The sequence below is a fragment of the Astyanax mexicanus genome, chromosome 4 (assembly GCF_023375975.1).
Source record: "Astyanax mexicanus isolate ESR-SI-001 chromosome 4, AstMex3_surface, whole genome shotgun sequence".
NCBI lineage: Eukaryota > Metazoa > Chordata > Actinopteri > Characiformes > Acestrorhamphidae > Astyanax > Astyanax mexicanus.
The window spans coordinates 10,922,781-10,946,634 of record NC_064411.1 but is presented as its reverse complement, the minus strand read 5'-3'; the positions used below and the strand labels follow the sequence as shown (position 1 = coordinate 10,946,634).

Below are 23,854 nucleotides of genomic sequence, written 5' to 3'. Positions count from 1 at the left end.
CTGTGTCGCCACCTGGTGTTGTACTTGTGTAATTGCCATCATCCTGTAGAGTGCATTTAGAGTTTCTGTCGCCAGAGGGTGCCAATTTCAAACAAACTTTTTGTTAAGTTAATAAAGGGAATTTGCATTGTGGTTGGGTTAAATGGTTTGTAAATAAGTAAACAAATAACTGCATTAATTTAATCGGTTTATATTAAATAGTTAAATTTAAGTTTAGGTCTGCTCTCTCAAACATTACTCTTTATGTTACATTGAACCAAGCTAAATAGCTATCTCCATTGAGTAACTAATCACAACATAAAATAATTAACTGGTCATTTTAATCAATTTGATTAAGTAAAGTTAATTAAATTTTTGTTAATTAATTATTTTCAATTTAATTCAACCATCTTCAAATAAATTAAGATTAATTATTGATCGATTAAGATCAATTATTAATAACTAATTGAAAAAAAAAAAAAAAAAAAAAAAAAAAAAAAAAAAACGTATCCAGTTATCAGTTACTCAACCATATACCCAGCACACCTGTGCTTAATACATAGTTAAATTCTCCCATCCTGTACATAGTTAATAACTATACCCATATTTAGACCTACTGCATATAGTGGCCTACAGTTATTAAACTGTTCACTAGCACCACTGACAACAAATCTAACCATTCTTTTAAAACTAATCTACTAATCGTAACCTTAGGTCACCCACTTTAACAGATTTTCTTCTTATAAAAGGCACAATGCTAATTGACTCGAACATAAAATAAACTTGTTTGTCATCAAAATTGTTTGATTCCACGTGCTTTACGTAAATCAAAATGTGTGTCACTGAAAAAGCTCTTTTAGAGCTTACAGCTGGTTTACCCCCAGGACTTACCGTCCCAGTCCAACAAAAGGACAGTGGGGGTCTCCATGCACTAATTGCCAAAAGCCTCAATGAGTGTGTATCTAAAATCCTTGAGGGCAAGCAACAAGTGGATCCGATTTCCCTAATACTGTGGAAACAACTGCTGTTGTCACAGGATCAACTTGCTGCTTCCTCCAAAACCATTCAAAATCTCCAAGCAGAGATTGTGACTTTAAATGATAGAGTTGCAGACCTAGAGAACAAAACTGTACAGTCTGAAATGAACAAAAGAGACCTCAAAACCGAAGTGCAGCTGCTTCAAAAGGAAGCCAACATAGCTACCCAACTTGCAGCTCAGTCACAGGAAAAACTAAAACATGCTATTGCAAGACAGGTTGAGCTACAAACTGAATTAGCACATGCTAACAATGCAGTCAAATTAACTCGAGACCAAACAGAGTTAACATTTGAGCTGATGATGGAGGGAGACTCCCCCATCAATCCAGCTGGTAAATCAGGAACCCCTGGGGTTCCGGATCCTAAGCAACAACCATCCACAAATACATTCCCTCTAGTCTCCCTTAAAGGTGCTGAAGCGCCAGTAGAACCAAGGTTCACTCAGCGTTCCCAGCCACATGGGACCTCTGTGCAACCTCAAGCACCCTCTGATAGAGATTTGGACAAAATTGCGCGTAACATCCCACGCTTTGAACCAGAACCGGACGGTTCTAATGATGTCCACCAGTATCTTCGCGACATTGACTTCTTCTTACGCCGTTTCCCCAAGGCCACGGTAGATGATAAAATCTACCTCATTAAGGTGTCCTCTAGTCGGGAAGTTGGACGTTTCATTGAGCGCCAACCACCCCAGGTTAAGAGAGATTATCCTGCTCTTTGCAAGGCTTTGGAGAATGAGTTCTCCAACCACCTTGTTCAAACCGGCCTTGCTGCAGCTCTTGCAATTAAGCAGAGCCGCCAGGAAACACCCCTACAGTACTATCACCGCCTCAGGCTAGCTTATTTCGGCTATAGAAATGAGCCTGGAATGGAGGAAGAGGAAGTTTTCAAAACATTGTTCGTGAGAAACCTCCATCCCTCCACCAGTCGCTCTTTTGGAGTCGCAGCCTGCCCTCGTACGCTAACAAGCCGGCAGCTGCGTGATTTGGCTCTCAGAGGATTTGCTAAGTTCCAACAAAACATTAATAAAAAATCAGAGTCAAATGACATCCTGATAATTAATGAGCAGTCCTCCCACGTCAAGCAAAAAGGGGCACACAAGGCTCCAATGCCACCTAAGACCCAGTTAAACCACAAAAACCAGAGAGTGTTCCACTCTTGGCGTCGCTCGTCCCTACATTGGGCCCAGCAAAGTGACCAAAAGCCCTCCTATCGAAGGAAAGGTAGGATAAAACGCAGTTGGAATGGCGAACACTCACAGCACCATGTTCGAGCACAGAGCTCCAGCAAACTTCAATCTCCGCTCAGGAGAAAGAGCCCAAAGCACCACAAACGTTGGTGTCCACCTAAAGGGCACAAGGATGAGACATATCCAACTAACCTGAGCACTAAAGACGGCAGTCTGCTCAGACAATTTCGTAACGAAATACGCAAGCAGGACAATGCTGAATCTGAATTCTTGCCAATTGTCCAAGCTCCAGATCAACCTGCTTGGGGGGGTGCGAAATCCATCCACCCCAATGCAGCCTTGGTTGTACAGCCAGACGCTGAAAACAACCACACTGAGGAAGCTTCTTTCCTCAGCCTGGAGGATCCACCACCTAAACAATTCTTGGGTTTCTTAACCGAGAAAGGTTCAACACCAAAATTCTACCTAGCCACCTGGCTGGAAGATGTGTTCGGGTATGAAGCTCTTTTGGACACGGGGTCAGACATTTCTTTAATGTCAAATTCACTTTTTAACCAGGTGAGGGCGAAAGCCCGCCGAAACAACAAAGAGATACCTCTGAAAAAGTGTGCTCTTCACCTTCAACCATATTCGCACACTGGTATCACTCTGCATTCAGCAGCCCTGGTGCACGTTGCCATCGGTCCAATGAGTCTCACCCATCCAATTCACATTTCTCCGTTGGAGAACGTCCCATTGCTCTTTGGCAAAGACCTCCTTGACCGGTTCAAACCATTGATTGACTTTCAGCATCGTAGGATCTGGGCACAGGTTTGCGAACCCCTGCCCTGTCCTAAGGCACAGGATAGAGTTCAATGCTATCATGTTGCTAGCAACATTGAGCCACACAAGCTCATTGAACCTTCAAATTCCACGGGAATCAATGAGAAGCTCACTGTCAGGGTTCTGAAACCACCATCCTCAGAATCCCCTACCATGATTCTAAAACAAAACACCTGTTCATGGGCATTGACTCCCTCTACGGCTGTAGATGAGTACAACCCAAAAGCTGGAAAGTCATTCACTCTTAACACAACGGTCAACGGTGAAATCTTTGTTCCATGGGCTGACAAGTCAGCTGTTCACAGAACACCTGCAGGTTCCTTGCCACGGACTAACTGTGATCCTCTGTTCGTGCACCAAAAGGATTGTTCTCTTCTTGTTCCTGCACCAGTGGTTCCAGACAAACACAGTCCCTTGGATTCTTATGAATGTAAAAACATTCCCACTATCTACACAGATGGATGTGCTTTTCAGAATGCTCAAATCAAATGGAAAGTTAACATGACAATTGATGCATGTGACAACACTTCTTTCAGAACACTGGCATTTCAACTTGATCCACTTGCCACTTACTGTGCGTCTTTCAGGATGCTCAAGGGCCTGTTTGTTTATGGCCCAGATACACACGCTTCATCTTCATTCGTGGTGCCTCAGCGTCATGGGGGGGAGAGCCTGGCCCAGGCCCTCGATCACCCATGGGTGGACCACAAAATGATGGGGGAAACACACCAAGCATTCCCACAATTGACATATCTGCCACTTGTTGGAAAAAGGCTAGTGTGTTTTCAGCCCCAATCTTCAGAAGATCTGTGGGGTATATGGCCAATTCCACAAATGGATTGGGTCGAAAGACTCATGAAATTTGTTCGAAGGAACAAACATCTCATCACTGTGGCAGGTGCATTTGCCAGATGGAGGGGACGTCCCCCAGACCCTATTGAAATGGCTCAGGCCACAACTTTTTCGCTGAACCACACTTTCTCAGGTGTTGGTATATCTCACCGTTCTAGCGGAGAACTGCGGAAACACCCAAAACTGGGAAAAAGCACGCTTGGATACCAACCATTGTGCTACACTGCTGACAAGCTACTGGTGAGGTCCCAGCACAGCACTGGCAAAACAATTCGCGAGCTCAGGTCTCATTGGTTTGGTCCTCATGCAGGGGCAGACAAACTGCCTCGCATCTGGAACCAAATCCCGCATCGTCAGTGTTTTATTAAACCGATTCTCAAACAAGTTCACTGTAACCCAATTAAACTATGCAAAAGCCCCATGGGACAAGTCGGGACCAATAATGCCCTAGGTTAAATCATAATACGGGGCTAAATACCTAGACACACTGAGTGTTCATTGTCCACCATATTCTGACCTGACGCAATTGTTAAATTGAGAACGTACCACACATTCACTGTCTGGAACTCACCTATCCAAGTAGCATAACTCACAACAAATTGGATATTTTGTTAAACCTAGTGTTTGAATCACCATTTCAAACCATTAGCATAGCAGTATAATAAATACATGGAGAAGGGGGGGTGCCATTTTTTTTTCTCTTCTCTTCAGGTGCCCAAAACATATTTTGTTTCCCTTCTGACTACGTTTGCTCCGCTATATTGTTCTCAATTGTTGACTAAGTAGTGGCTAATTATTGAAGCATACCTTATGGGTAGGTTGTCTTGATAAAGTTATAAAGGAACAAATAGCTAGCAAACTATTTGTGACCCTTTCATATGCTTGTTGCCACACTATCACATTAAATTAACTATTCTATTCAGAACCAAAAGCCAATAGCTACAACAAAAAAAAAAACTGATCATCAGAGAAATTGTATATCCATTAGACCAAAAACTCTGTCAGCGACCTTGTAGTAGATTGTCTTAAGAAAGCATGACCAACAGGACACCAATTGCATGAAAGATGTACCCTAACATGCTCTGTCTACAGAAATCCACGTTGACATCGACCGATGACCCAACGTCCAGTGGCCCATCGATCGATGGGGGGGGAATGTAGTGGATTAAACAGAGGATTCCTGCATCGCTTGGACACACACACACACACACACATACACACACACACATACTACCCCCACTTTATGGTCTATAAGGAACTTCAACCCCCAGAACACTCTAAAAGCCTTGGAGTTATCTTTTTCAAACAGCCTTAAATTTCAAAATGACATTTCCTGACTATTTCTTCACTCAGCCTCGCTCGAGAACCCTAAATGCAAGTCAGGGTAAACATTTTTAAATTCTTTTTTGACATTCCTTCAGACGCTGTCAGTCGTAAATCTGGATTTAGGACCGTTAATGTTTAAACATCTGGAACTGTGCACAATTGTGGTTTTGCCAACAGCACAATCACCAGGACAAGGACGGGACTACGGGACTTAAGAGAGTGTCAAAACTTAATTAATTCCTTGGAAATTGTTAATTCACCAAATATTATACCAATTTAGGGGTTTGTGCCTAGTTATTTCTACAATCACTTAGAAATAAGGTTAATGAAATTAAGAGAAATGTTCTAAGCTTGGAAATTCCATTGACCGTTTGTAAGTGTGTCTCTCTCTCTGTTCACCAACCTCCCCCACCGTCGTAAATTCAGACAGGCAAGGACCAGCCGCTTATCTGAACACTCAGCAGAGAAGAGGAATTTCTCACTGAGAAGATTTTGCTTAAAATACATCTATATTGACTATATAAAAAAGGTGTTTTATAGAATGTTTACTAAATAATGGTATATGTGTCTGGTATATGGTATATGTGTCTGGATGTGTCCTGATTTAAATTTTCCTACACATTCAAGTCTGAATCAACAAGGTTTAACTAGCATTTGATAATTTAGCTTTATTTGGTTATCAGTGGTTTAACCATGTATTTTCTTTTAAGTGATTTAATTGGGTTTAAATAATATCATGACTCTTGATCTCTTTCTGACAGAGTACCATCCATCATTGTATTTCTAAGATTATCTTGAGTATTACAAAACTGTTTGTGGGCAATATATATATATTACATTTATTGTGATTCAATTGTAAGATTGTGTTTCCTGAATTTATCATCACAAACTGATATGCTGAAAAATGTATTTTGATCCACTGTTTAATTGAGTTTTCTTTTGGTTTGATCTATTAGAAAAATGCTGAAGCATGCTGACCATGTGAGCGAGGGGGGGTTTTATGGCCCTTTGTGAATCCCCATCAAAGTTTGAAATTGCTCCTAGACCAATCAAAACACAGACATTTGGGCCACAGGGCCAATCATAGCTCAGGGGCCAAACAGGCCACAGAGACTAATAGTTTAAACTGGGCAGACACAGTTCAGTTTCCAGTTTAGAGTTTCCAGTTCAGAGTTTAGTTCAGTTCAGTTTTGGAGTTCAGTCAGAGCAGTTGGAGTTGTAGAAGTAGGGAGAGAAGATGAGTTGAAGGAAGCAGTAGAAGATGAGTTGTGGAGGAGAGGTTCAGGGAGAAGTTAGAGGAGAGAGGTTAGAGAGGGCCTAGAGATGAAGAAAGGATAGACTGTTAGTTTAGTCATCTTAAGTTAGTTTTCTTAGACTAGTGCATTTAATCTTCAAGTATATTAATATTAGCTATCCTAGTTAAAATATCTAAGGTTATTTTACAATCTACGAAGCCAAGCATTATTCCATCTAAGGTTAGCTAAAGTACAGCTGAAAAAGAGATCCGCCAGATCCAACCCAGAAACCTGCGGTCCGGAGGCCACCAGCAAGCCACCTGAGAGCGAAGGGATTTACCCTGTGGGTTCTAATGGGGCTCCGTGCTGACACAGGAAGTCAAACCATCCTGCAGACAGGCTCACGTGATCCTTTCTCGGGGTGAAGCAGCAGACGACCAACCCAGACGGACGTCACCGAGGCCCACTTCAACACCTCAGAGTAAGGCAGAGCTGGGTTTTAATCTTTCGGCAGATGGTGTTCTGTTGGTCATGGTTTGGGTCGGGTCTTTAATAGAGCGTCTTTAGTATAGATGACTCATTTTGAGTGTCTTGGGTGGAAATAAGAATTGGTTTCGTAGACTCAAAATGCCTTAGACCCTTATTTAGAAATATTCACTTAATAGTTCTATTAATCTTTATTCCTTTCATATCAGCATTATAACGTGTTTGTTCTTTTATTTCTCATTTATTATTCTACACTATGATTTGATATATAATGGCTACATTATGACTTTTTAATGAATTATTTACTCATATCTGTGTGATTTAATAAATACTTTTATTTTACAAAACCTGTCATTTCAGTGTGTTTTTCTGGATAACTTGGTTATGAAAATTTCTGTCACCTGTAGAAACCACACCCTGAGATGTCTTGTGTTATTAATTAATTTGATTAATTAATTAATTTATTAATTAATCTAATTAAATTAATTTAATAACTGGCGCCCAATTAAAAAATATTTCAACATCTCAATTAGCACCAGGTATTAAACCACTGAGCCGCTACAGTGGTCAGTGTTCTCCTTATCCCTGACAGAGGAAAATGAGCACAAAGCGACCCTTGATCGCACATATTTGTTTAAAATCTGTTAATAAAGAACCAGAAGGCATTCATAAACGCAAACACAGATATATACAGAACGAGTAACATGCCTGTAGGAAAAGAAATTGTGGAGAAAGCACAGAGCTACTCTGTCCACCAAGCATGGAGACAAAGCTTGAGGAGGTCAGATCTGCAAACGGCTTTGTGACCCTGCAGGGGCAAATAACACCAGTGAGTGTTTTAATAGCTGGGTAAACACTGATCTGTTTCCAAGAAAAAGCACTTTATACTAGCTTTTCATGCCAACTGGGGTTAAAAATGTATTAAGTATTTGTTTTGAATATTAAGATAACTTAAAACAATTAAGTAATAAAGACTGATGTGAGCAAAAAATTACAAATAAAATAATGAGTAAAAAGTACATTCTGTTGGGCAAGTTTACTAATTAATTTAAGCCATGTTAGAATAAACACATTGAATAAAGTAATTGGCATTGATTGTGTTAAAATATTATTCATATGTCAATTCAACAAATGCACCTCTACCTTCAGTGCTCCTAAAGCATTGTAAATTAGCTGAAATATTGTCATTGCTCTCTGAGCCACTTTCATAACCCATTTTATAAAAAAAAATAATAGTCACACCTCACTTTTTACCCTTTAATGTGCAACATTCATTTTCTTTGTAACTTGTAAGATATGATATTTAGCAATAAATTAATTCAGCCATTCAGAATTTAAGGTATTGCTCAATTAACTTGTTTTTGGTCATCGTACATCCTTATTTTATTTTTTTACTTACCTGCTTTTTGACACACATTCATTTTCTATGTTAATTCATGTATGACTGAGGTTTCTTTAGCACCAATCTTCATTTTTATTTCCCTTTATTACTTTATAAAGAGTGGGAAGACGACGGCCGTCAGCAGCGAGACGGCGGCGGGCTGCCCGGCAAAAGAGATGGCCGGAGACGGAGCATCCAGTGCCAAGCCCCGCCCACCGCAGCGTTGACGGCGACGGCAGCGAGCGTCAATCTTCCAAGTTACAGCAGAGAAGCCGCCTGGGAGCCGTACGAAGCACAGCTGGTGGTGGTAGCCAAGCATTACGGCTGGGCACCGGCGACGATCGCTACCCAGTTATGCTTAGCCCTGGAGGGCAAGGCGCTACAAGTACTGGTGGATTTGCCGGGGGAAGAGCACGAAGACCTGGAAGCGCTCAAAACATTCCTGCGCCAGAGCTTTGGCAAGACCCCTCCAACGCAAGTTCTTCGCCAACAATAAAGAGAGAGAAAGCGGGAAAAAGGAGAGAAGCTGAGCGTCCTCACAGCGGAACTTTGAACGCTGGTGAGACAAGCATACCCCACGTTTCCTAGCCAAGCCCGTGATGAGCTCGTGCTTGACGCATTCTTCGATGCTCTAGCACCTGGCAGTCTCCAACGTCACGTGAGACTGTCGAAAGTGACATTGCTGAGCCAAGCAGTGGAGGAGGCAGAGAGAGTGGAGCTCATCCTCAAGCGAGCCCAGTGAGGGGTGGGGAGCTCCCAACGACAAGCACCCTCCTTACTGAGACAGTGGTTGGCCGGCTGGGCACCAGGAACGGGCTGTGGCTGCGCTGCGTCATCCAAGGGCTGCCCGTGACAGCGCTAGTGGACACAGGTGCCACCGTGTCCCTGGTGCAAACTGGACTGGCCGCCAAGCTCAAGTTATCACCGTCAAGCACCTGGGAAGAGACCGACGCCGTACTGAACTCTGTCACAGGAGAAAAGATTCACATGAGGGGCAAGAAAAGACTCAAGGTGGAGCTGGCACGTAAAGCATGCCTGGCGCCCATCCGTGACGTGTGTATCCTGGGGCTGGACTTTCTCCAACATCTGGGGGCAGTCCTCGATATCCCACTTCTGACACCGGTGTGGCGATCAAAAGGCAGACACCGACTCGGAAAGCATGGTCAAACCAAAAGCTCTTTATTTGAACAGGGTACCGCTTACTTACAGCTCTTACAAGAGCTTGGAGAGTAAAAACCCAATCTACCCACAGAGCTCAAACAGCCCAAAGGCCACCAACCCAGCTGTGTGTCTCCCAGATGGCAGATCCAGAGTGGTGCCCACCCTCTCTGCATAACCCCTCCCAAGGGAGATGCCCCACCCCTGTCATCCTCGCACACAGGCACACAGAGGCAAACACACGAAATAACAGACCCACCCCCTGTACTAACTACAATATTTTACATTTGTCTCTGTATACGTAACTGTTGCTGTCTTTTAATAAAAACTGTCTTTGTGTTTTCTATCTGTAGGCGTGATCTCCTCTGCGTTTGAGACGGCTGTGGTTATAGAGGGCGTGATGGAAACAGAGGAGAACTTTGTCCTCCTCCTCGACACAGGAATGGAGCTGAAGCTACGCTGTCATGCCAGGTATGGTCTGATATAAAGTGAGTATGAAAAGGTTCTTTAAGGTTACCTCAGGGAATTTACATAAATGAAACGATTAACTTGATACAGTAATGTGTTTTCAATGTGTAATTTAAACCTCTTGTTTAAATCATCTGGACTAAGAGAATTCTTGCATATATTTTTAAATTCACCTTTAAATATTGCACCTAAATATCGGCCCTAATCTTGTCCTCAACCTGAAAAATGTGAAGTCATCATAAATGCGTTAAATCTTCAATCAAACTGTTTAGGTGGTTGAAATGGGTTTATCAGACTACAACACTATAGTACAATATGTGAATGTAAATGTGGGTCACACCTAACTTCACTTTTACACACATTTTAGTCCACTACTGAGGTACTGCTTAAAAAGACACAGTAAACACACTTGGTGTTGCTTAGTTTGTGGAGGTATTAAGTGCTTTAATTACTCCATGCTCATGTTTTGTACATCAAAATAATACTAATGTTTTCACTTTTTCTTTTTCAGGACAAAAAATTAAGAGTTTTTGTAATGTTTTATTAGGTTGTTCAGGTTGATTTAATATTGTGAGGGATTATTGTTTTTTTTTTTACTTTTCAATATTGTTAGTGGTATTTTGATATTTATTAAAGTTTCAATGATTAGTGATCATTTGATGACTGCAGTAAACTTCTTTTGGGGAATAGGGTATATGCAGTTGACATTTTGTTTTATTTTAAACCTGAGCGTTTACAATAAGTAGTTAGATAATTAAAATGTCGCGAGATCATATCAATTATATTATTTACTTCTTGTAATGTAAAGAGTTGCAACATTTTGGGCATATCTACCTAAACTTTGACTTTCTAAAATTACTTTCTAATTTTTTGCCTTTTATTATGTTGCAATTTCATTCTGGAACTTCATATTTAGTTTTATTTATTATTTTTATTTTTTAGTTATTTATGTAATAATATGAATTTTAACAGTTGTCCATTAGGGTTGTGTAGTAACCTGACTTCTGCACAACACAACTGATGGACCCAACCCCATTGATAAAGCAAGAAATTCCAGTAATTAACCCTGATAAAGCACACCTGAAAACCATTTCAGATGCCTACCACTTGAAGTTCATTGAGAGAAAGATAACAAAAGAGTGTGCACAGCAGTAATAGGGGGCTATTTTGAAGAAACTACAGTATAAAACATGTTTTTAGTTATTTCACCATTTTTTGTTAAGTAAAAAACTCATATGTTTTCTCATAGTTTTGATGCCTTCAGTGAGAATCTACAATGTAAATATAATTAATCTATTGAATGTTAATTTAATTTAATTTGTATTTCCTTTATTTATTGTTTCTTACCATTTTCACCCACAATGTATTCCTGTGTGAAAACTTCAGTAAAAAAATGACAGTTTTTAAAATAAAAAATGTAGTTAGCAAAAATTGTAAAATTGTAGGTGTGTATATGTGTAATGGTGACCAGTTTTGGGCATGTTACTAGAGTTACTAACGGACTTCACTATAAAAGTAACTAGTTACCAGTAAAAGTAACTATTGCGTTACTTCGCCCCGTAAAAAATATGAACAAAAGAAAATAAATTATGTAATTACTATTATTATTAGAAAAATAACAAACAACGATAAACCCAAAATGTTGACAAAAATATAATCTAACGAATTAAAAAAAAAAAAGAAACTAAAAACTCCACAGGACCAAAGAAAATTACTAAGATACTAAAATTACTAAGGAAAAAAAACAAAAACGGAAAAACGAAATACGTGTCTGGGGATAAAAATTAAACAAACCAAATCACACTCAAACGAAAATGCATATATAAACCAAACAAAAGGACAAAAACAACAATCCATTAAAAAACTCATTTAAAACAATCACAGGCTTGCTGCGCATAATAATAAAAGCTTCGTTTAGTTTCAGTTTCAAACATGAAAACAGCTCACCAAAACCTCAACCTATCCTTTATATTTGATTAACTTACAGGTCTTTACTTATTTTTATTTAACTGAACTGGGTTTTATAATATTTATAGCCTCGCTCTGAATTTAGCTCTGCGCTGCGAAAGAGAGGGAGTGTTCAGTAGATTTCATGTTTATGTATTTATTTTTAGATATAGATCTGTATTTCCTTATGTTTAGAATATCCATTTCCTTATGTTTAGAATATCCACTTGTGTTGTGCTAATGCTTTGGCAATACTGTTGAACATGGTCATGCCAATAAAGCTTATTTGAATTTGAATTTAAGAGAGAGAGAGAGGCGCAGCGCATTTTGCCTGATTTCTCTTGATTAATTATTAGTACATTTTTTTTTTTATATTTAATAACAAGTATTTTACTACACTTGTTGTCCGACCTTATTTCTTAAAAGGTTTTTTTTTTTAAGAGAGATGTTATTCTGTGCGCAATGCCGCGCATGCTGCACCAAGCACCACTTTGCGTGCCTGACATTTTAGAGCCATGGATGAGATTTTAATTCCCAAATTAATATATTTAATATTTTAATAAATTTGCCCTGGTGATAAGAAACGAATGCGAACATTAGGGGTGACCTGCAATAGTCGCTGATTCGACTATTTGATTCGGAGGACCTCTATTCAGCTATTAACCTCATAGTCGAATGTACTATTCTGACTGCATGGGGGTGCCCAAGGCTGCTAAGCATTAGTTGTTATAGGAAATGTCTTTGTTTATGTTATATATTGCCTTCTGTCAAATAAAATCGTCCTAATTTCTTTTAATATATTTTTTTTAATTGTGTGCACATTACCAATAGGTTTCTTACACATTAATATATCACCCCCTGCAGTTGCACAACCCAAATGAGCGGAGCTGAACACGCTACAGGGCCGTCAGCATCTGCCGGCGTATTTTGCCTGATTTCTCTTGATTAAATATCAATAAAAATGTGAAATTAATACCTTTTAATACCATATATTTTAATTCACTTGATAGGACCTTATTTATTAAAACGTTTTTGTTTTTTTGTTTTTTATCGCAATGCTGCGCTCGCTTTCCTTGTGAATGACGCTAAACTGTTTGATCCAGCTGTTATATTATATTATATTAACACCATTTTAACGTTTTTCGTTTCTATGTTTTGAAATTCATTAGATTATATTTTTGTCAACATTTTGGGTTTATTTTCGTTTGTTATTTTTCTAATAATAATAGAAATTACATAATTTATTTTCTTTTGTAATTTTTGTTTGTATACTTTTTTTGCACAGTGCCTGTCTAACGAAGTTAGCCAACACATTTCCCAACTGATGTTTTAGTTTTTTTCCTTTGAAGTGGAAAAAAGTCCAGAAGAGAACAGGGATCCCGTTTACGGTGCTCTAGGAAAAAAAATGATTCGACTATTAGTTGACTAAAGGGAAAATCTGACTAATCAGATTCGACTATAAAAATCCTTAGTTGAAGACACCTCTAGTAAATAACATTGATAACTGGTTTCAAAGCCATAGGCTACACAGCACAATTTCATCAGTCCAAAAAGGCTGCTGATCTCTCTACCTGACTAATATGAGCACTTCTAGTGGTAAACATTCCTAGTGGTAACATACTGAGTACTGCATTACTGCAATTATACTGATGATTTTTAAAATAAATGTGTAAAGGTTCACTGCCTGCATTTAAAGAATGAAATCATATGAACACAGTTTCAAGGAAAAAACTTGGTACACAGTGTTACAAAAATATAATACCAGCTCATTAGGGCAATGCCTTAAATGCTGAAGACTGACAATTAAATACTACTAGTAAAACAAGAGGTACTAGACATTTTTGTATGTTCTGATATACTAGCCAGCATTCTTGCACCATTTTAGAAATCAAATAAGACATTTTTAAGACCTCAATAAATATAATTTAAGACCCAAAAATGTAGTCATAACTTCTTAAGTCCATAATTTCAGAAATCAAAACTTTACGTTTCCGATTTGTTTGCAAATTTGGTTCCACTAACCTCATATCTCTCCCTGATAACCTTAGTTACCTCTCCACTAACCTCATCTCTCTCCCTGGTAACCTTAGTTAGCTCTCCACTAACCTCATCTCTCTCCCTGGTAACCTTAGTTAGCTCTCCACTAACCTCATCTCTCTCCCTGGTAACCTTAGTTAGCTCTCCACTAACCTCATATCTCTCCCTGGTAACCTTAGTTAGCTCTCCACTAACCTCATCTCTCTCCCTGGTAACCTTAGTTAGCTCTCCACTAACCTCATCTCTCTCCCTGGTAACCTTAGTTAGCTCTCCACTAACCTCATATCTCTCCCTGGTAACCTTAGTTAGCTCTAGCCCTGCTCATTTGCTAATTCATTGGCTACAGCTACCCAAAGCTAGCACATGAGTTCTGTGCAATCTAAAATTACTTGAGTGTCAGAGTATTCCTGAAACACATCTGGAAGGTGAGCTTTCACAGTGTCCTCATCTAGCCAAATATCTACAGCTCCTAATACAGTATAAAGAAAGTTGGCCCAGGTGTTAACAATGCGACTAACAGTTGACCGGTGTATTCTAAATCTATGGGCCAAATCCTTTTGCATAGGTCCCAATGACAGGTAGTTCATGAACAGGAAGAACTCATCAATTGGTTGAATAACCTGGGGGAAAAAATATATATATTACCCTATTGCAAAAAATACATTATGGCAGTCAAAACTTATTTTGATAAAAAGATTAACCTCTTAATATGGAATTGGTCGTAATTAATATCTGGCTGTGTTTACGAATAAGTTTAGGCTCAATATAGACAACTAATATGTCATATTAAAGCTTAGAATCTCTGCTTTTCAGGTATCTAGTCAGTTTTGCTGTATTTCCTTTCAGAAAATAAATACTGTGGGTGAAATACACCTTTTAAGTTAAAGTGTATAATTCATAATCTGCATATTAGCATTTTTCTTACATCCATGTTATATCCCATGAGGACATTTTATACATCAGTCGAACCAACTGACTCCCAGGATTATGGAAATGTAATTCATTTTACTGTAGGATTAACGGTTACCGAAATAGAGCCAAAAGAGTGCGTTAATTTTTTTTTCTAATAAAAAGCAGCCTTGCGTAAAGGCCGCTGCTGTTTCTAGGTGCACTTCCCAAAAAAAACAACCAGTCATCGCTTAACTCTCCTTGCTGGCTTCAAAATGACACCAAAAACGTGTATTTCCATCAATCCGTTCGCTAGTAATCCTCATTTTCGTGCAAAGAGTGCTTGATAAAAAATGAAGGCGAAAATGTATTACCTTTCATTCATCTAAAAATAAAAGTAGCTTCCCCTAGGGGTAGAGCTTTGAAAGCTCAGACCCTCCTCTTTCCAATGACATGTCAATCAAGTCTGTCGGCCAATCAGGTGCCAAGTTAGGCAGACGCACAAACGGGGAGGCGGGTTGTAAACAGGAAGACAAGGGAGACTAGCACACAGAGAGCGCAGCATTTCGCACGCCACAGTCGCATGTTAGACTCCAAATAAACTTAAAAATGGCTTCCAAAAAAACCCAGAAACCTAAAAAAAAAGGTTTTCTATGGGGTGGCAGAGGTCCTGGCAGAGTTGGATAGGATGAGTGATACAGAGGAGGTTGTAGAGTCCGACGAAAGCAGCGATAGCTACGACTCCGCTGTGGAGGAGGCCTTTGTCCGGGGGGAGGACCCTGTTGTGGACGAGTAAGTAACATTTCTTTGTCTATATATATTTATAAGTTTTATATATATAGCCATAGCTATTGTGTGTGTGTGTTACTTTTATTTTCACTATTATAATATTTGTTTGGATGTTCTAATAGGATCGATTCTGGGTTATTTATATATATATATATATATATATATATATATATATATATATATATATATATATATATATATATATACACACACGTGTGTGTGTGTGTGTGTATATATATATACACACGTGTGTGTGTGTTACTTTTATTTTCTCTATTGTAATATTTGTTTGTTTGGATGTTTTAATAGGATCGATTCTGGGTCAGATAAGGCCTTCAGTGCCTAAACGGAGTAGGCCGGTCACCCCCAACTCCAGCTGCATCTCAGGGGCCATCAAGCCCCTTGCCTAGAACCTCCACCTCCACCCTAAGATCACATGCTGTGAAAAAGAAGGCAGCACGGGGAAGGTCCAGCTCATCAGGTGCTCCTCTTCTTTCACCCAGAAGCAGAGTTGGTGGTCCACCTCAGGTCTCGGAGCAGGAGGAAGAGGACAGGTGGCATGATGTCTCCGATGAGGATGAGGAACCAAGTCTCCCCAGATTTCATATCTCAAGGCATCATATACTCACCTCTGCAGCTGTTTCAGATGTTTTTCAGCTCTTCTGTTGTCCAAAGTCTTGTGATCAACACAAATAAGTTTGGAGACATTTCAGCTGCAGGTGGAAAGAAGCTGAAGTGGACAGCTGTTTCTGTTGGGGAGTTTTATGTGTTCCTCGCACTCATTATATATATGGGACTGGTAAAAGTGAGGAATATCACAGATCTTTGGTCCAAGAAAAAACTGTACCGCTTTCCATTCCCGTCCACAGTGATGAGCAGTAAGAGGTTTACTGCTATTTCCAGCAATCTTCATCTCTCTGACCCTCAGGAGGATGAAGAAAACATGAAGAAAAAAGGAACTCCGGATTAAAATAAAGCCACTCTACACAGACATCCTCACAGCATGTCGCAGTTTTTTCCAGCCCAGGAGAGAATTGTCCATTGACAATGGCTTACAAAGCAAGAAGTGGACTGAAACAATATATGAACGCAAAGCCCACAAAATGGGGCTACAAACTTCTGCAAGTGGGTTCACATGGATTTTTTTTTTTGTATGAAGGGAAAAGTGCCTTTACATCTGGAAAAGGGCTAAGTTATGATTCGGTCCAGACACTTCTGGACTATCTGACATACAGCAGCTTTCCCTTGTCTGTACCAGCGGATGCTTCCTCTTTGGGCCCTCTTCGGAAGATCATTATTTTTTGTGGACGGAAATCCTTGACGAATGGAAATCCTACGAATGGTACCACAAGCAAGTGTGTTGTTTTTCAGCATGTCAGAGAAAAGTTTTGGACTGGTGTAAAAATTGTCCATGTAAGCCACATGGTTTACATGGACAATTTTTACACCTGCTTGTGGTACCATTCGTAGGATTTCCATTTGTCAAGGATTTCCGTCCACAAAAAATAATGATCTTCCGAAGAGGGCCCAAAGAGGAAGCATCCGCTGGTACAGACAAGGGAAAGCTGCTGTATGTCAGATGGATGGACACAAGGGAGGTAACAATGTGTTCCACAATCCACAAGGCATACAAAGGCGACACAGTGAGGAGACAGGTAAAGGCCAAAGAAGGCGTGTGGAGCACCATGTCTGTACCCATTCCGGCTCCTGTGAAGGAGTACAATAGGCACATGGGTGGTGTCGACCTCTCTGATGCACTGATACTGGGTACTACAATGTCCTCCACAAATCAAGGAAGTGGTACAAGACATTATTTTTCCACTTCATTGACATTGCCATTGTAAATAGTTTCATTCTCCACCAACAGCTTGCTGACATAAATGGACAATCTGCTCTCACCCAAAAAGCCTTCAGAGGAGCCTTAGTTGTTGAACTAACAAACACGAAAACGTCTACGTCTGAAGATGTTGCAGGACCTTCAGGACAGACAACCGAAGAAGAGGAGTCCACTCCCACTGCATGCCCATCCAAGCCAGCCCAGGATGAGATGTGCATGCCTGCATTTTTTGCTTCTGATGCTACTGGTGGGAGGAAGAAATGCGAGAACTGTATAAAGGAAGGACGGCAAACAAAGACACCAATTTTCTGCACAAAATGTGGTGTGCTTTTGTGCCTAGTAGCGGCACGGAACTGTTTCAAGCTGTGGCATGACAACAGCTAAAAAAAAAGCACATGCAGAAATGTAAATAGTTTTTGTGCATAGTCTATCTTTTGTAATACCATTTGCTATTTTTCTATCTTTTATGATACAGTTTGAATGTAAATAGTTATTGTACGTAGTTATTTTTGTAATTTATGTTATAGTTTAATTATTATAATATAAAAAGAGCATGCAGGAATGTAAATAGTTTTATTATACATAATTATTTGTGTCTTTATAATACAGTTTGTGATTGTTATGACAAAATCTTGCAGAGTAAAAAAACAAAATCAATCTTCTGCCTCGTTTCACTTCTTTAGTGGTGATTGTTCTGGTTTGGCTCTATAATTAAGAAAAACAGGAAAAAAAAGTTAGTAAATAATAAGTACAAATATAATTTCATCTGTGGTAAAGGTAAAAGACCACTTGGAGAAGTCAAAAAGCTATTTGGAGAGTAGTTGAATGGGAGTTTGTCAAAGAATGTAAAGAAATACATAAGATGTTGCCATTAAAAGTAGGTAATGCATAAAAAACTTTTGTTCCTGCAAAATTAGCTGTAAAATTAGTTATTTTAATTTTGGAGAGGTTGGGGTCCTTTGGAGACTCCAAAGGGACACTTGGATAAACTGCTGTACACTGTGTACTCCAGATCAGAGGTTAGATCGGGCCCAAAAAATCCGACCCGACCCAGCCCGAGGCCGCACACGTTCTGCCCGAGCCCGACCCAACCCGAACCTTAAACTGTTATTATGAGCCGGCTGTTTTCGGGCTGTTTGAATGAGTGAAATATGATCAGAATTATGTTAAATAACACTGTAACATAGAAGCTACTCACAGGTGAAGGTTCTCTTTGATCTCATCGTGCTCATATTCTAGTCCCATACATAACTCTGCAGCTCCCTCAGTGTTTTCTGTCGTATTTTGCGGCTAGCGCGAGCACTTACAACTAACACCGCGGACCGCGAGGTGCCGCCGTGCTTGTGCCGAATCCGCTGCTGAATCCGACTCCCGCTTCGCGGACAGAATCGGCACAACACCCCCCGCTGTACAACTGCGGGAGTGAAAACAGCGCTTATAAATAAAATAGTTTAGTTTCACTTTCAGTTTTCGTTATTTTCGTTATTTTATTTCAAAATAAAAATATAATTAAAAAACAGATGACTACATCTAAGACTATTTTCTGGAGCCCGACCTGGTCAGGTCGGGTTCGGGCAGAGAATCTAAGCTCTACTCCAGATTGAATAACTTCTAATCAGTGAGGGTGATCAGTTTAAAATTTTAGATGGTGAAAGTAGACCCCTTGTGGCAAAATGTGGAACTGCTAAAACTTCAGTTTGTGGCCCTAAAATTTAAAAAGAAAAAAAAATCATTTTGAAAAGCACCTATTATTTTTTCTTGTTTTTACTATATTTTGACCATTACAGATTCATTTCAATAATTTTAATTGTTTTCAATTAATATGATATTTATGTATTCTGAAAGCTTTCCATAAATTGAGGTCATTCACAGCTCCTCCCTGTAAAATCACTCTCTGACATCACAATGGACTTCTGTAAAGAAGGGTACTTCACACTTGTAAACCATCAACAGTGAGGACCAAGTCAAGCACATTAAGAATCATTTGTTAACATATGGGTTCTTGGTGTAAAGCACTCTTACATATTGAAAGAATCGTAAAGATTTTATATTTCTAATAGATCTCTGTATTGAAGAAAGTGTTGAAAAGAAATGTCACAATTTCTACTTTAACAATAGTTCTGACCTTTGAGTAAAATTGGTAAGTGCTGTTTGTTGGGGTAGTTTTAATCCTCCTGTTACCTTCAAATTTACTAACACCTTTTATGTTTGGGGTCAATTTGACCCCATCAATGTCAAACTACAAAAAAATATTACATATTAAGAACATTTTTACCCTAGTTTATGTCACATGCTATATTTGTTTGTTGACTCCTTGAATAGTCATTAAAAAAAACATTTGTAATGAAAAAGATTTAATGTTCTCTTGAACAGTAACAAGTATTCTGTTTGGGGCCAATTTGACCACAGGAAAAAAACAAACGAGCAGAAATTCATGCTCAGTCACATGGGAGTCTGGCTTGTAAAGAAGAAGATCCTACTTGTTCCATTCATCCCATATTACTGAGTTTATTAAGATCTCATCAGTCCTGCCTTGTTTCTGTGCTATTGAAGCGTAGGACACGGAGGAGACATGGACTGTGTTTAGAGACGTGCTGGATCTGTCTGCAGCCCAAACACCTGTTCTTTCTTCACCTTTTCACTTGTACTCTCCAAACTGAGCAACACAATGTAGATTTACATCTGGGATTAAATCCAAGTCTTTCCAACTATCCCTCTATACACACACCTCCCTCTAAACGTATCATCTACAGTAGTTTATCCTTTTAGATTGATGGTGTTCTGAAGAACTTAAATGCTGATTTTATGTTTGGACGTGGCTGACAGCGTATCTGCTGAGACCTGGAACTATTCTGATTACATTAGCAGCACTAAGTTTATCATTTTCTTCAAGTGGAGAGACAGACCATAATAACTTTTTACTTTTGGAAGGTAGTCTGTTTTCTATTGGTTGAGAGACAAGAAGAGGATCTACAGTAAAGGGCTCATTCTCATCAGATGAGGATTCATTATAATCAGGATCCTCTCTAAAGTCCTCCTTTTTCTCAGACACATTCTCCTCTATGTCTCTGTCATGGTAAAAGAGATGTGAGAAATCCTCACTGAGAGAAAACCTTTTCTTAGATGTCATTTTCAGTAGAGAGAGAGAGAGCAGAAAGAGAGAGAGACAGAACACATAGAGAACTGGTTTAGAAGCTGCTGTGAAACCTTTTATATCTCTACATAACCACTATGTTGTGTGAACAAGATGTTTTCAGGAACAATATATTCCTCCACAGAATGAGAAATATCAAGTTCTCATGAGAATTATGTTTTCCCGGCCCCCCTGTCGTGTGAATTGTTAGTGGTTCTTGCACTAATACAGTTATAATTATGTTATTTTAGGGATCTATTTTTTTTTGAAGATTATAAAATAAGACGTCATATTGACCTTCACATCATTCAACACAAATGTGGGTCAAATTCTGATATTTTTTATGTTTTATAAAGCTAAAATAGCCTGGGGTCAAATAGATCCCAAACAACACTGATGTATACAAAATGTGTAAAAGACACAAAAAAACATCCCATTAATTTTATGTTTACCCAGTTGTCTCTATTAAAAGAGGAAAAGTCACCAAATATGAAGTAAATAAAATGAGATTAACTAACTTATTTAAATGCGTTAAACATTGAAAGGGGTCAAATTGACCCCAAACATAAAAGGAGGATTAATTGACTCAAGCAACCAGGGGTGTTTGTTTTATTTCTACACAGAACCTGATATAATCTGGCCCAAATAGTCTCAAGATCAGTAACTTCTTCCTTTAACTTGTACAAAAAAATCTGTCTAAATTGGCTACTATTTTGTAGCAGAATGAGAATGCTTACTGGACTCATTTAGGAAAAGTAAAAAAAAACACCATCCTATAAACAAATAAACTCATAAACAAATATTTTTATTGTATATTTAATTAGTTTAAAACTGAAATCTAAATATGAATTTTTAAATGCTTTTACAAGTGTGAAGTACCCTTCTATACAGAAATCAGGATGGTCCATTGTGATGTCAGAGAGTGATTTTACAGGGAGGAGCTGTGAATGACCTCAATTTATGGAAAGCTTTCAGAATACATAAATAGAAAGACTTTAGACAAGGTGAACAACAAACAAGATCTGCTGCAGTACGATCTCCTTTTCAAGAACCTGCAGGACATCAAGAAGGTAAATGCAAAGAAAATGTAACCATAATATTTTAAATTAAATTTACATTTAAAAAAAGTGTCTACTGGAATCAATGTCACAACAGCACTGATCTTTCCGTAGTAATTAGTAAGTGTTATTTGTTGGAGTTGTACAGGAGCAATCAGATAATCTCTATAGAGGAAAAACCCACTTCAGAATCTGCTCTGAATCTCAGGCCACTTGACAGAGTTTGGAATGTACAAAAACGTATAAATATTTTTTTATTCTAAAAAGTATCAAACATTTAAAAAATATTATTTTTAGCAAAGTAATAATTTATAAATGTTCGATACTTTTATAGAGTAAAAATTTTACTAATTTCCTCAAATCAGAACAACTATAACTGTTTCATCACTGCAGAGATAATTATTAAAACTGCTTTTAAACTGCCGTTTTAATCCTTTTAAATGAGCTCTGTGTGTAACTCCAGCATCAGTAGCAGTAATGCTAGTAAATCTACTGGATAAAAACATTAGTTTTAGAAAATGGAAATATAGAGGTACGTTTTCTTTCCTATTTTAGTGAAATACTTTGTTCTACTTTGTAAAATTAAAGGAAAACTCAAGAGAAGTAGTTATACAGTGTTTTAAATGAGAGTTTTAGCTGTTTAGCTCCATTCAGCTCCATGCATTGAGGACTCCCTCGCGGGCTCCCTCTAGCGGTGGTGGGGTATAATGTGATATAGCGGGGGAGGGGGCGGGGCTCCACATAACCCGGATGAGGCTGAGCTTCCGGGGTCTGTAGCTGGAGAGGAGGAAGAGCAGGATCAGCTGAACTACAGAAGGTATGGAGAACGTTATCTAGCTAGCCAATGTTGCCACCTTTTTTACCTTCACCAAGTCAGGAACATATTTTATTCTTTTAATCCGGATACAAACTTTCCTGCACTTCCTTCTAAGTGAGATGATGTGGCCTGCAAGGCATCAAATCAGCATTTCTTGCATTTCAGACATAAATAGACGCTGCATTCTAACATTTATCAATTTGCCTTTTTTTATTCATTTTAAAGATACAAACACATAATTTATAATTAAACTAATTAAAATGTGGTAATGTATTAGGATGCATGTAATAAGTCTTTGCTGATACTGTAATTTGTATAAAATAACATTTATTATAATAAAATAATTAACAAACACCCGGGTTTGCTCGAGAGAGAGAACGTTAGTCAGTCTTGTCCTGTGCTCTCTGCCTCGTCACTGACCCACTCAATCTGTAAAACCCAAGGATTTATGTCCTTCGTAATATTATCTAATTTCTAGAACGTAAAAAAAGGAAATAGTCGGTTTGGAAGTTAACTTTTTCTCAAGCATATACGTTCAATACCTCAAGCATTTTCATTCAAAATGCTGAAATACACTGTTATAAGTTAAAAGAGCCATGTTCCTATTAAAATCTACAGTCTTTTATTCACTAAACGTGTAGCTACATTTCCAGGACAACTAATATAAAACTGATAATATTTGAGGTGGAAGGGTAAATGTTAATTTATTAGCCAGAGTGATTTAACCCCTTAACGCCTGTTGTTGCAAATATGCGACTAACCGTTTGATTCAATCAACCTGCCAAGATAGCGCCTGCATTCCCCCAATGCCTGTTAGTGCATATTCGCCACGGACCTAGGAACCTTTGACAATTTACAATTCAAATGAATCTAGAATTCAAATTAATGAAATGTTTCCTGTAATATTTGTGTATATTGTGTTGGTGACAGTAATTGGTGTTATTTATTATTGAATGCCTGCTGTTGGGTGCATAAATAAAACATTGATTTTTCACTGTTATATTACTCTGTTATTGTTATCTTAGTATGGACCATTATGTCTGCTGTAGCAAATTTGCAACATACCAAATTTACCCCAAATAGACCATATTGCCTGTTATTGCAAATTTGCAACATACCAAAATTTCTATTTATTTTTTGTGCAAAAGTGAAATTAATAATCTCAACAATATTTACTATCTACTTAAAGGTAAAACACACATGAAACATTTTTTCATATACAGCTACATTAATTCAGGTGTTAAGGGGTTAATGATTAAGTAACATTTAGTTAGAGATTATTAAATTGTGGGTAACATTAGCTTCTGTAAAACTGCAGCTGCTCTTGGAGCTGCTGCTCTGAATCTGCTGGTGTAGAGCTTCTGCTGCTCTCTGGCTCTGCAGATGGATGAAATTAAGTTTTGACCCGATGCTG

The 23,854-nt window shown here is 38.6% G+C and overlaps 3 protein-coding genes across 9 annotated transcripts in view; 2 read left to right on the top strand and 1 right to left on the bottom strand.

Moving 5' to 3' along the window:
* Positions 1-23,854, bottom strand: part of LOC111190863 (zinc finger protein ZFP2-like) — a 671,215-nt gene that overhangs the window by 150,328 nt on the left and 497,033 nt on the right. The gene's annotated exons all lie outside the window — the stretch shown is intronic.
* The window catches only part of LOC111197417 (NACHT, LRR and PYD domains-containing protein 12-like), a 396,972-nt gene that overhangs the window by 286,654 nt on the left and 86,464 nt on the right, over positions 1-23,854 (top strand). The gene's annotated exons all lie outside the window — the stretch shown is intronic.
* Positions 1-23,854, top strand: part of LOC125801515 (gastrula zinc finger protein XlCGF7.1-like) — a 158,302-nt gene that overhangs the window by 120,516 nt on the left and 13,932 nt on the right. The window contains exon 1 of one of the 2 annotated variants that reach the window (XM_049478319.1): positions 22,384-22,440. The exons of the other annotated variant lie outside the window; for it this stretch is intronic. The gene's annotated coding sequence lies outside the window, so the exon portion shown is untranslated. Of the gene's footprint in view, positions 1-22,383; positions 22,441-23,854 lie in introns of those variants that run through there. 2 annotated transcript variants of the gene reach the window in all.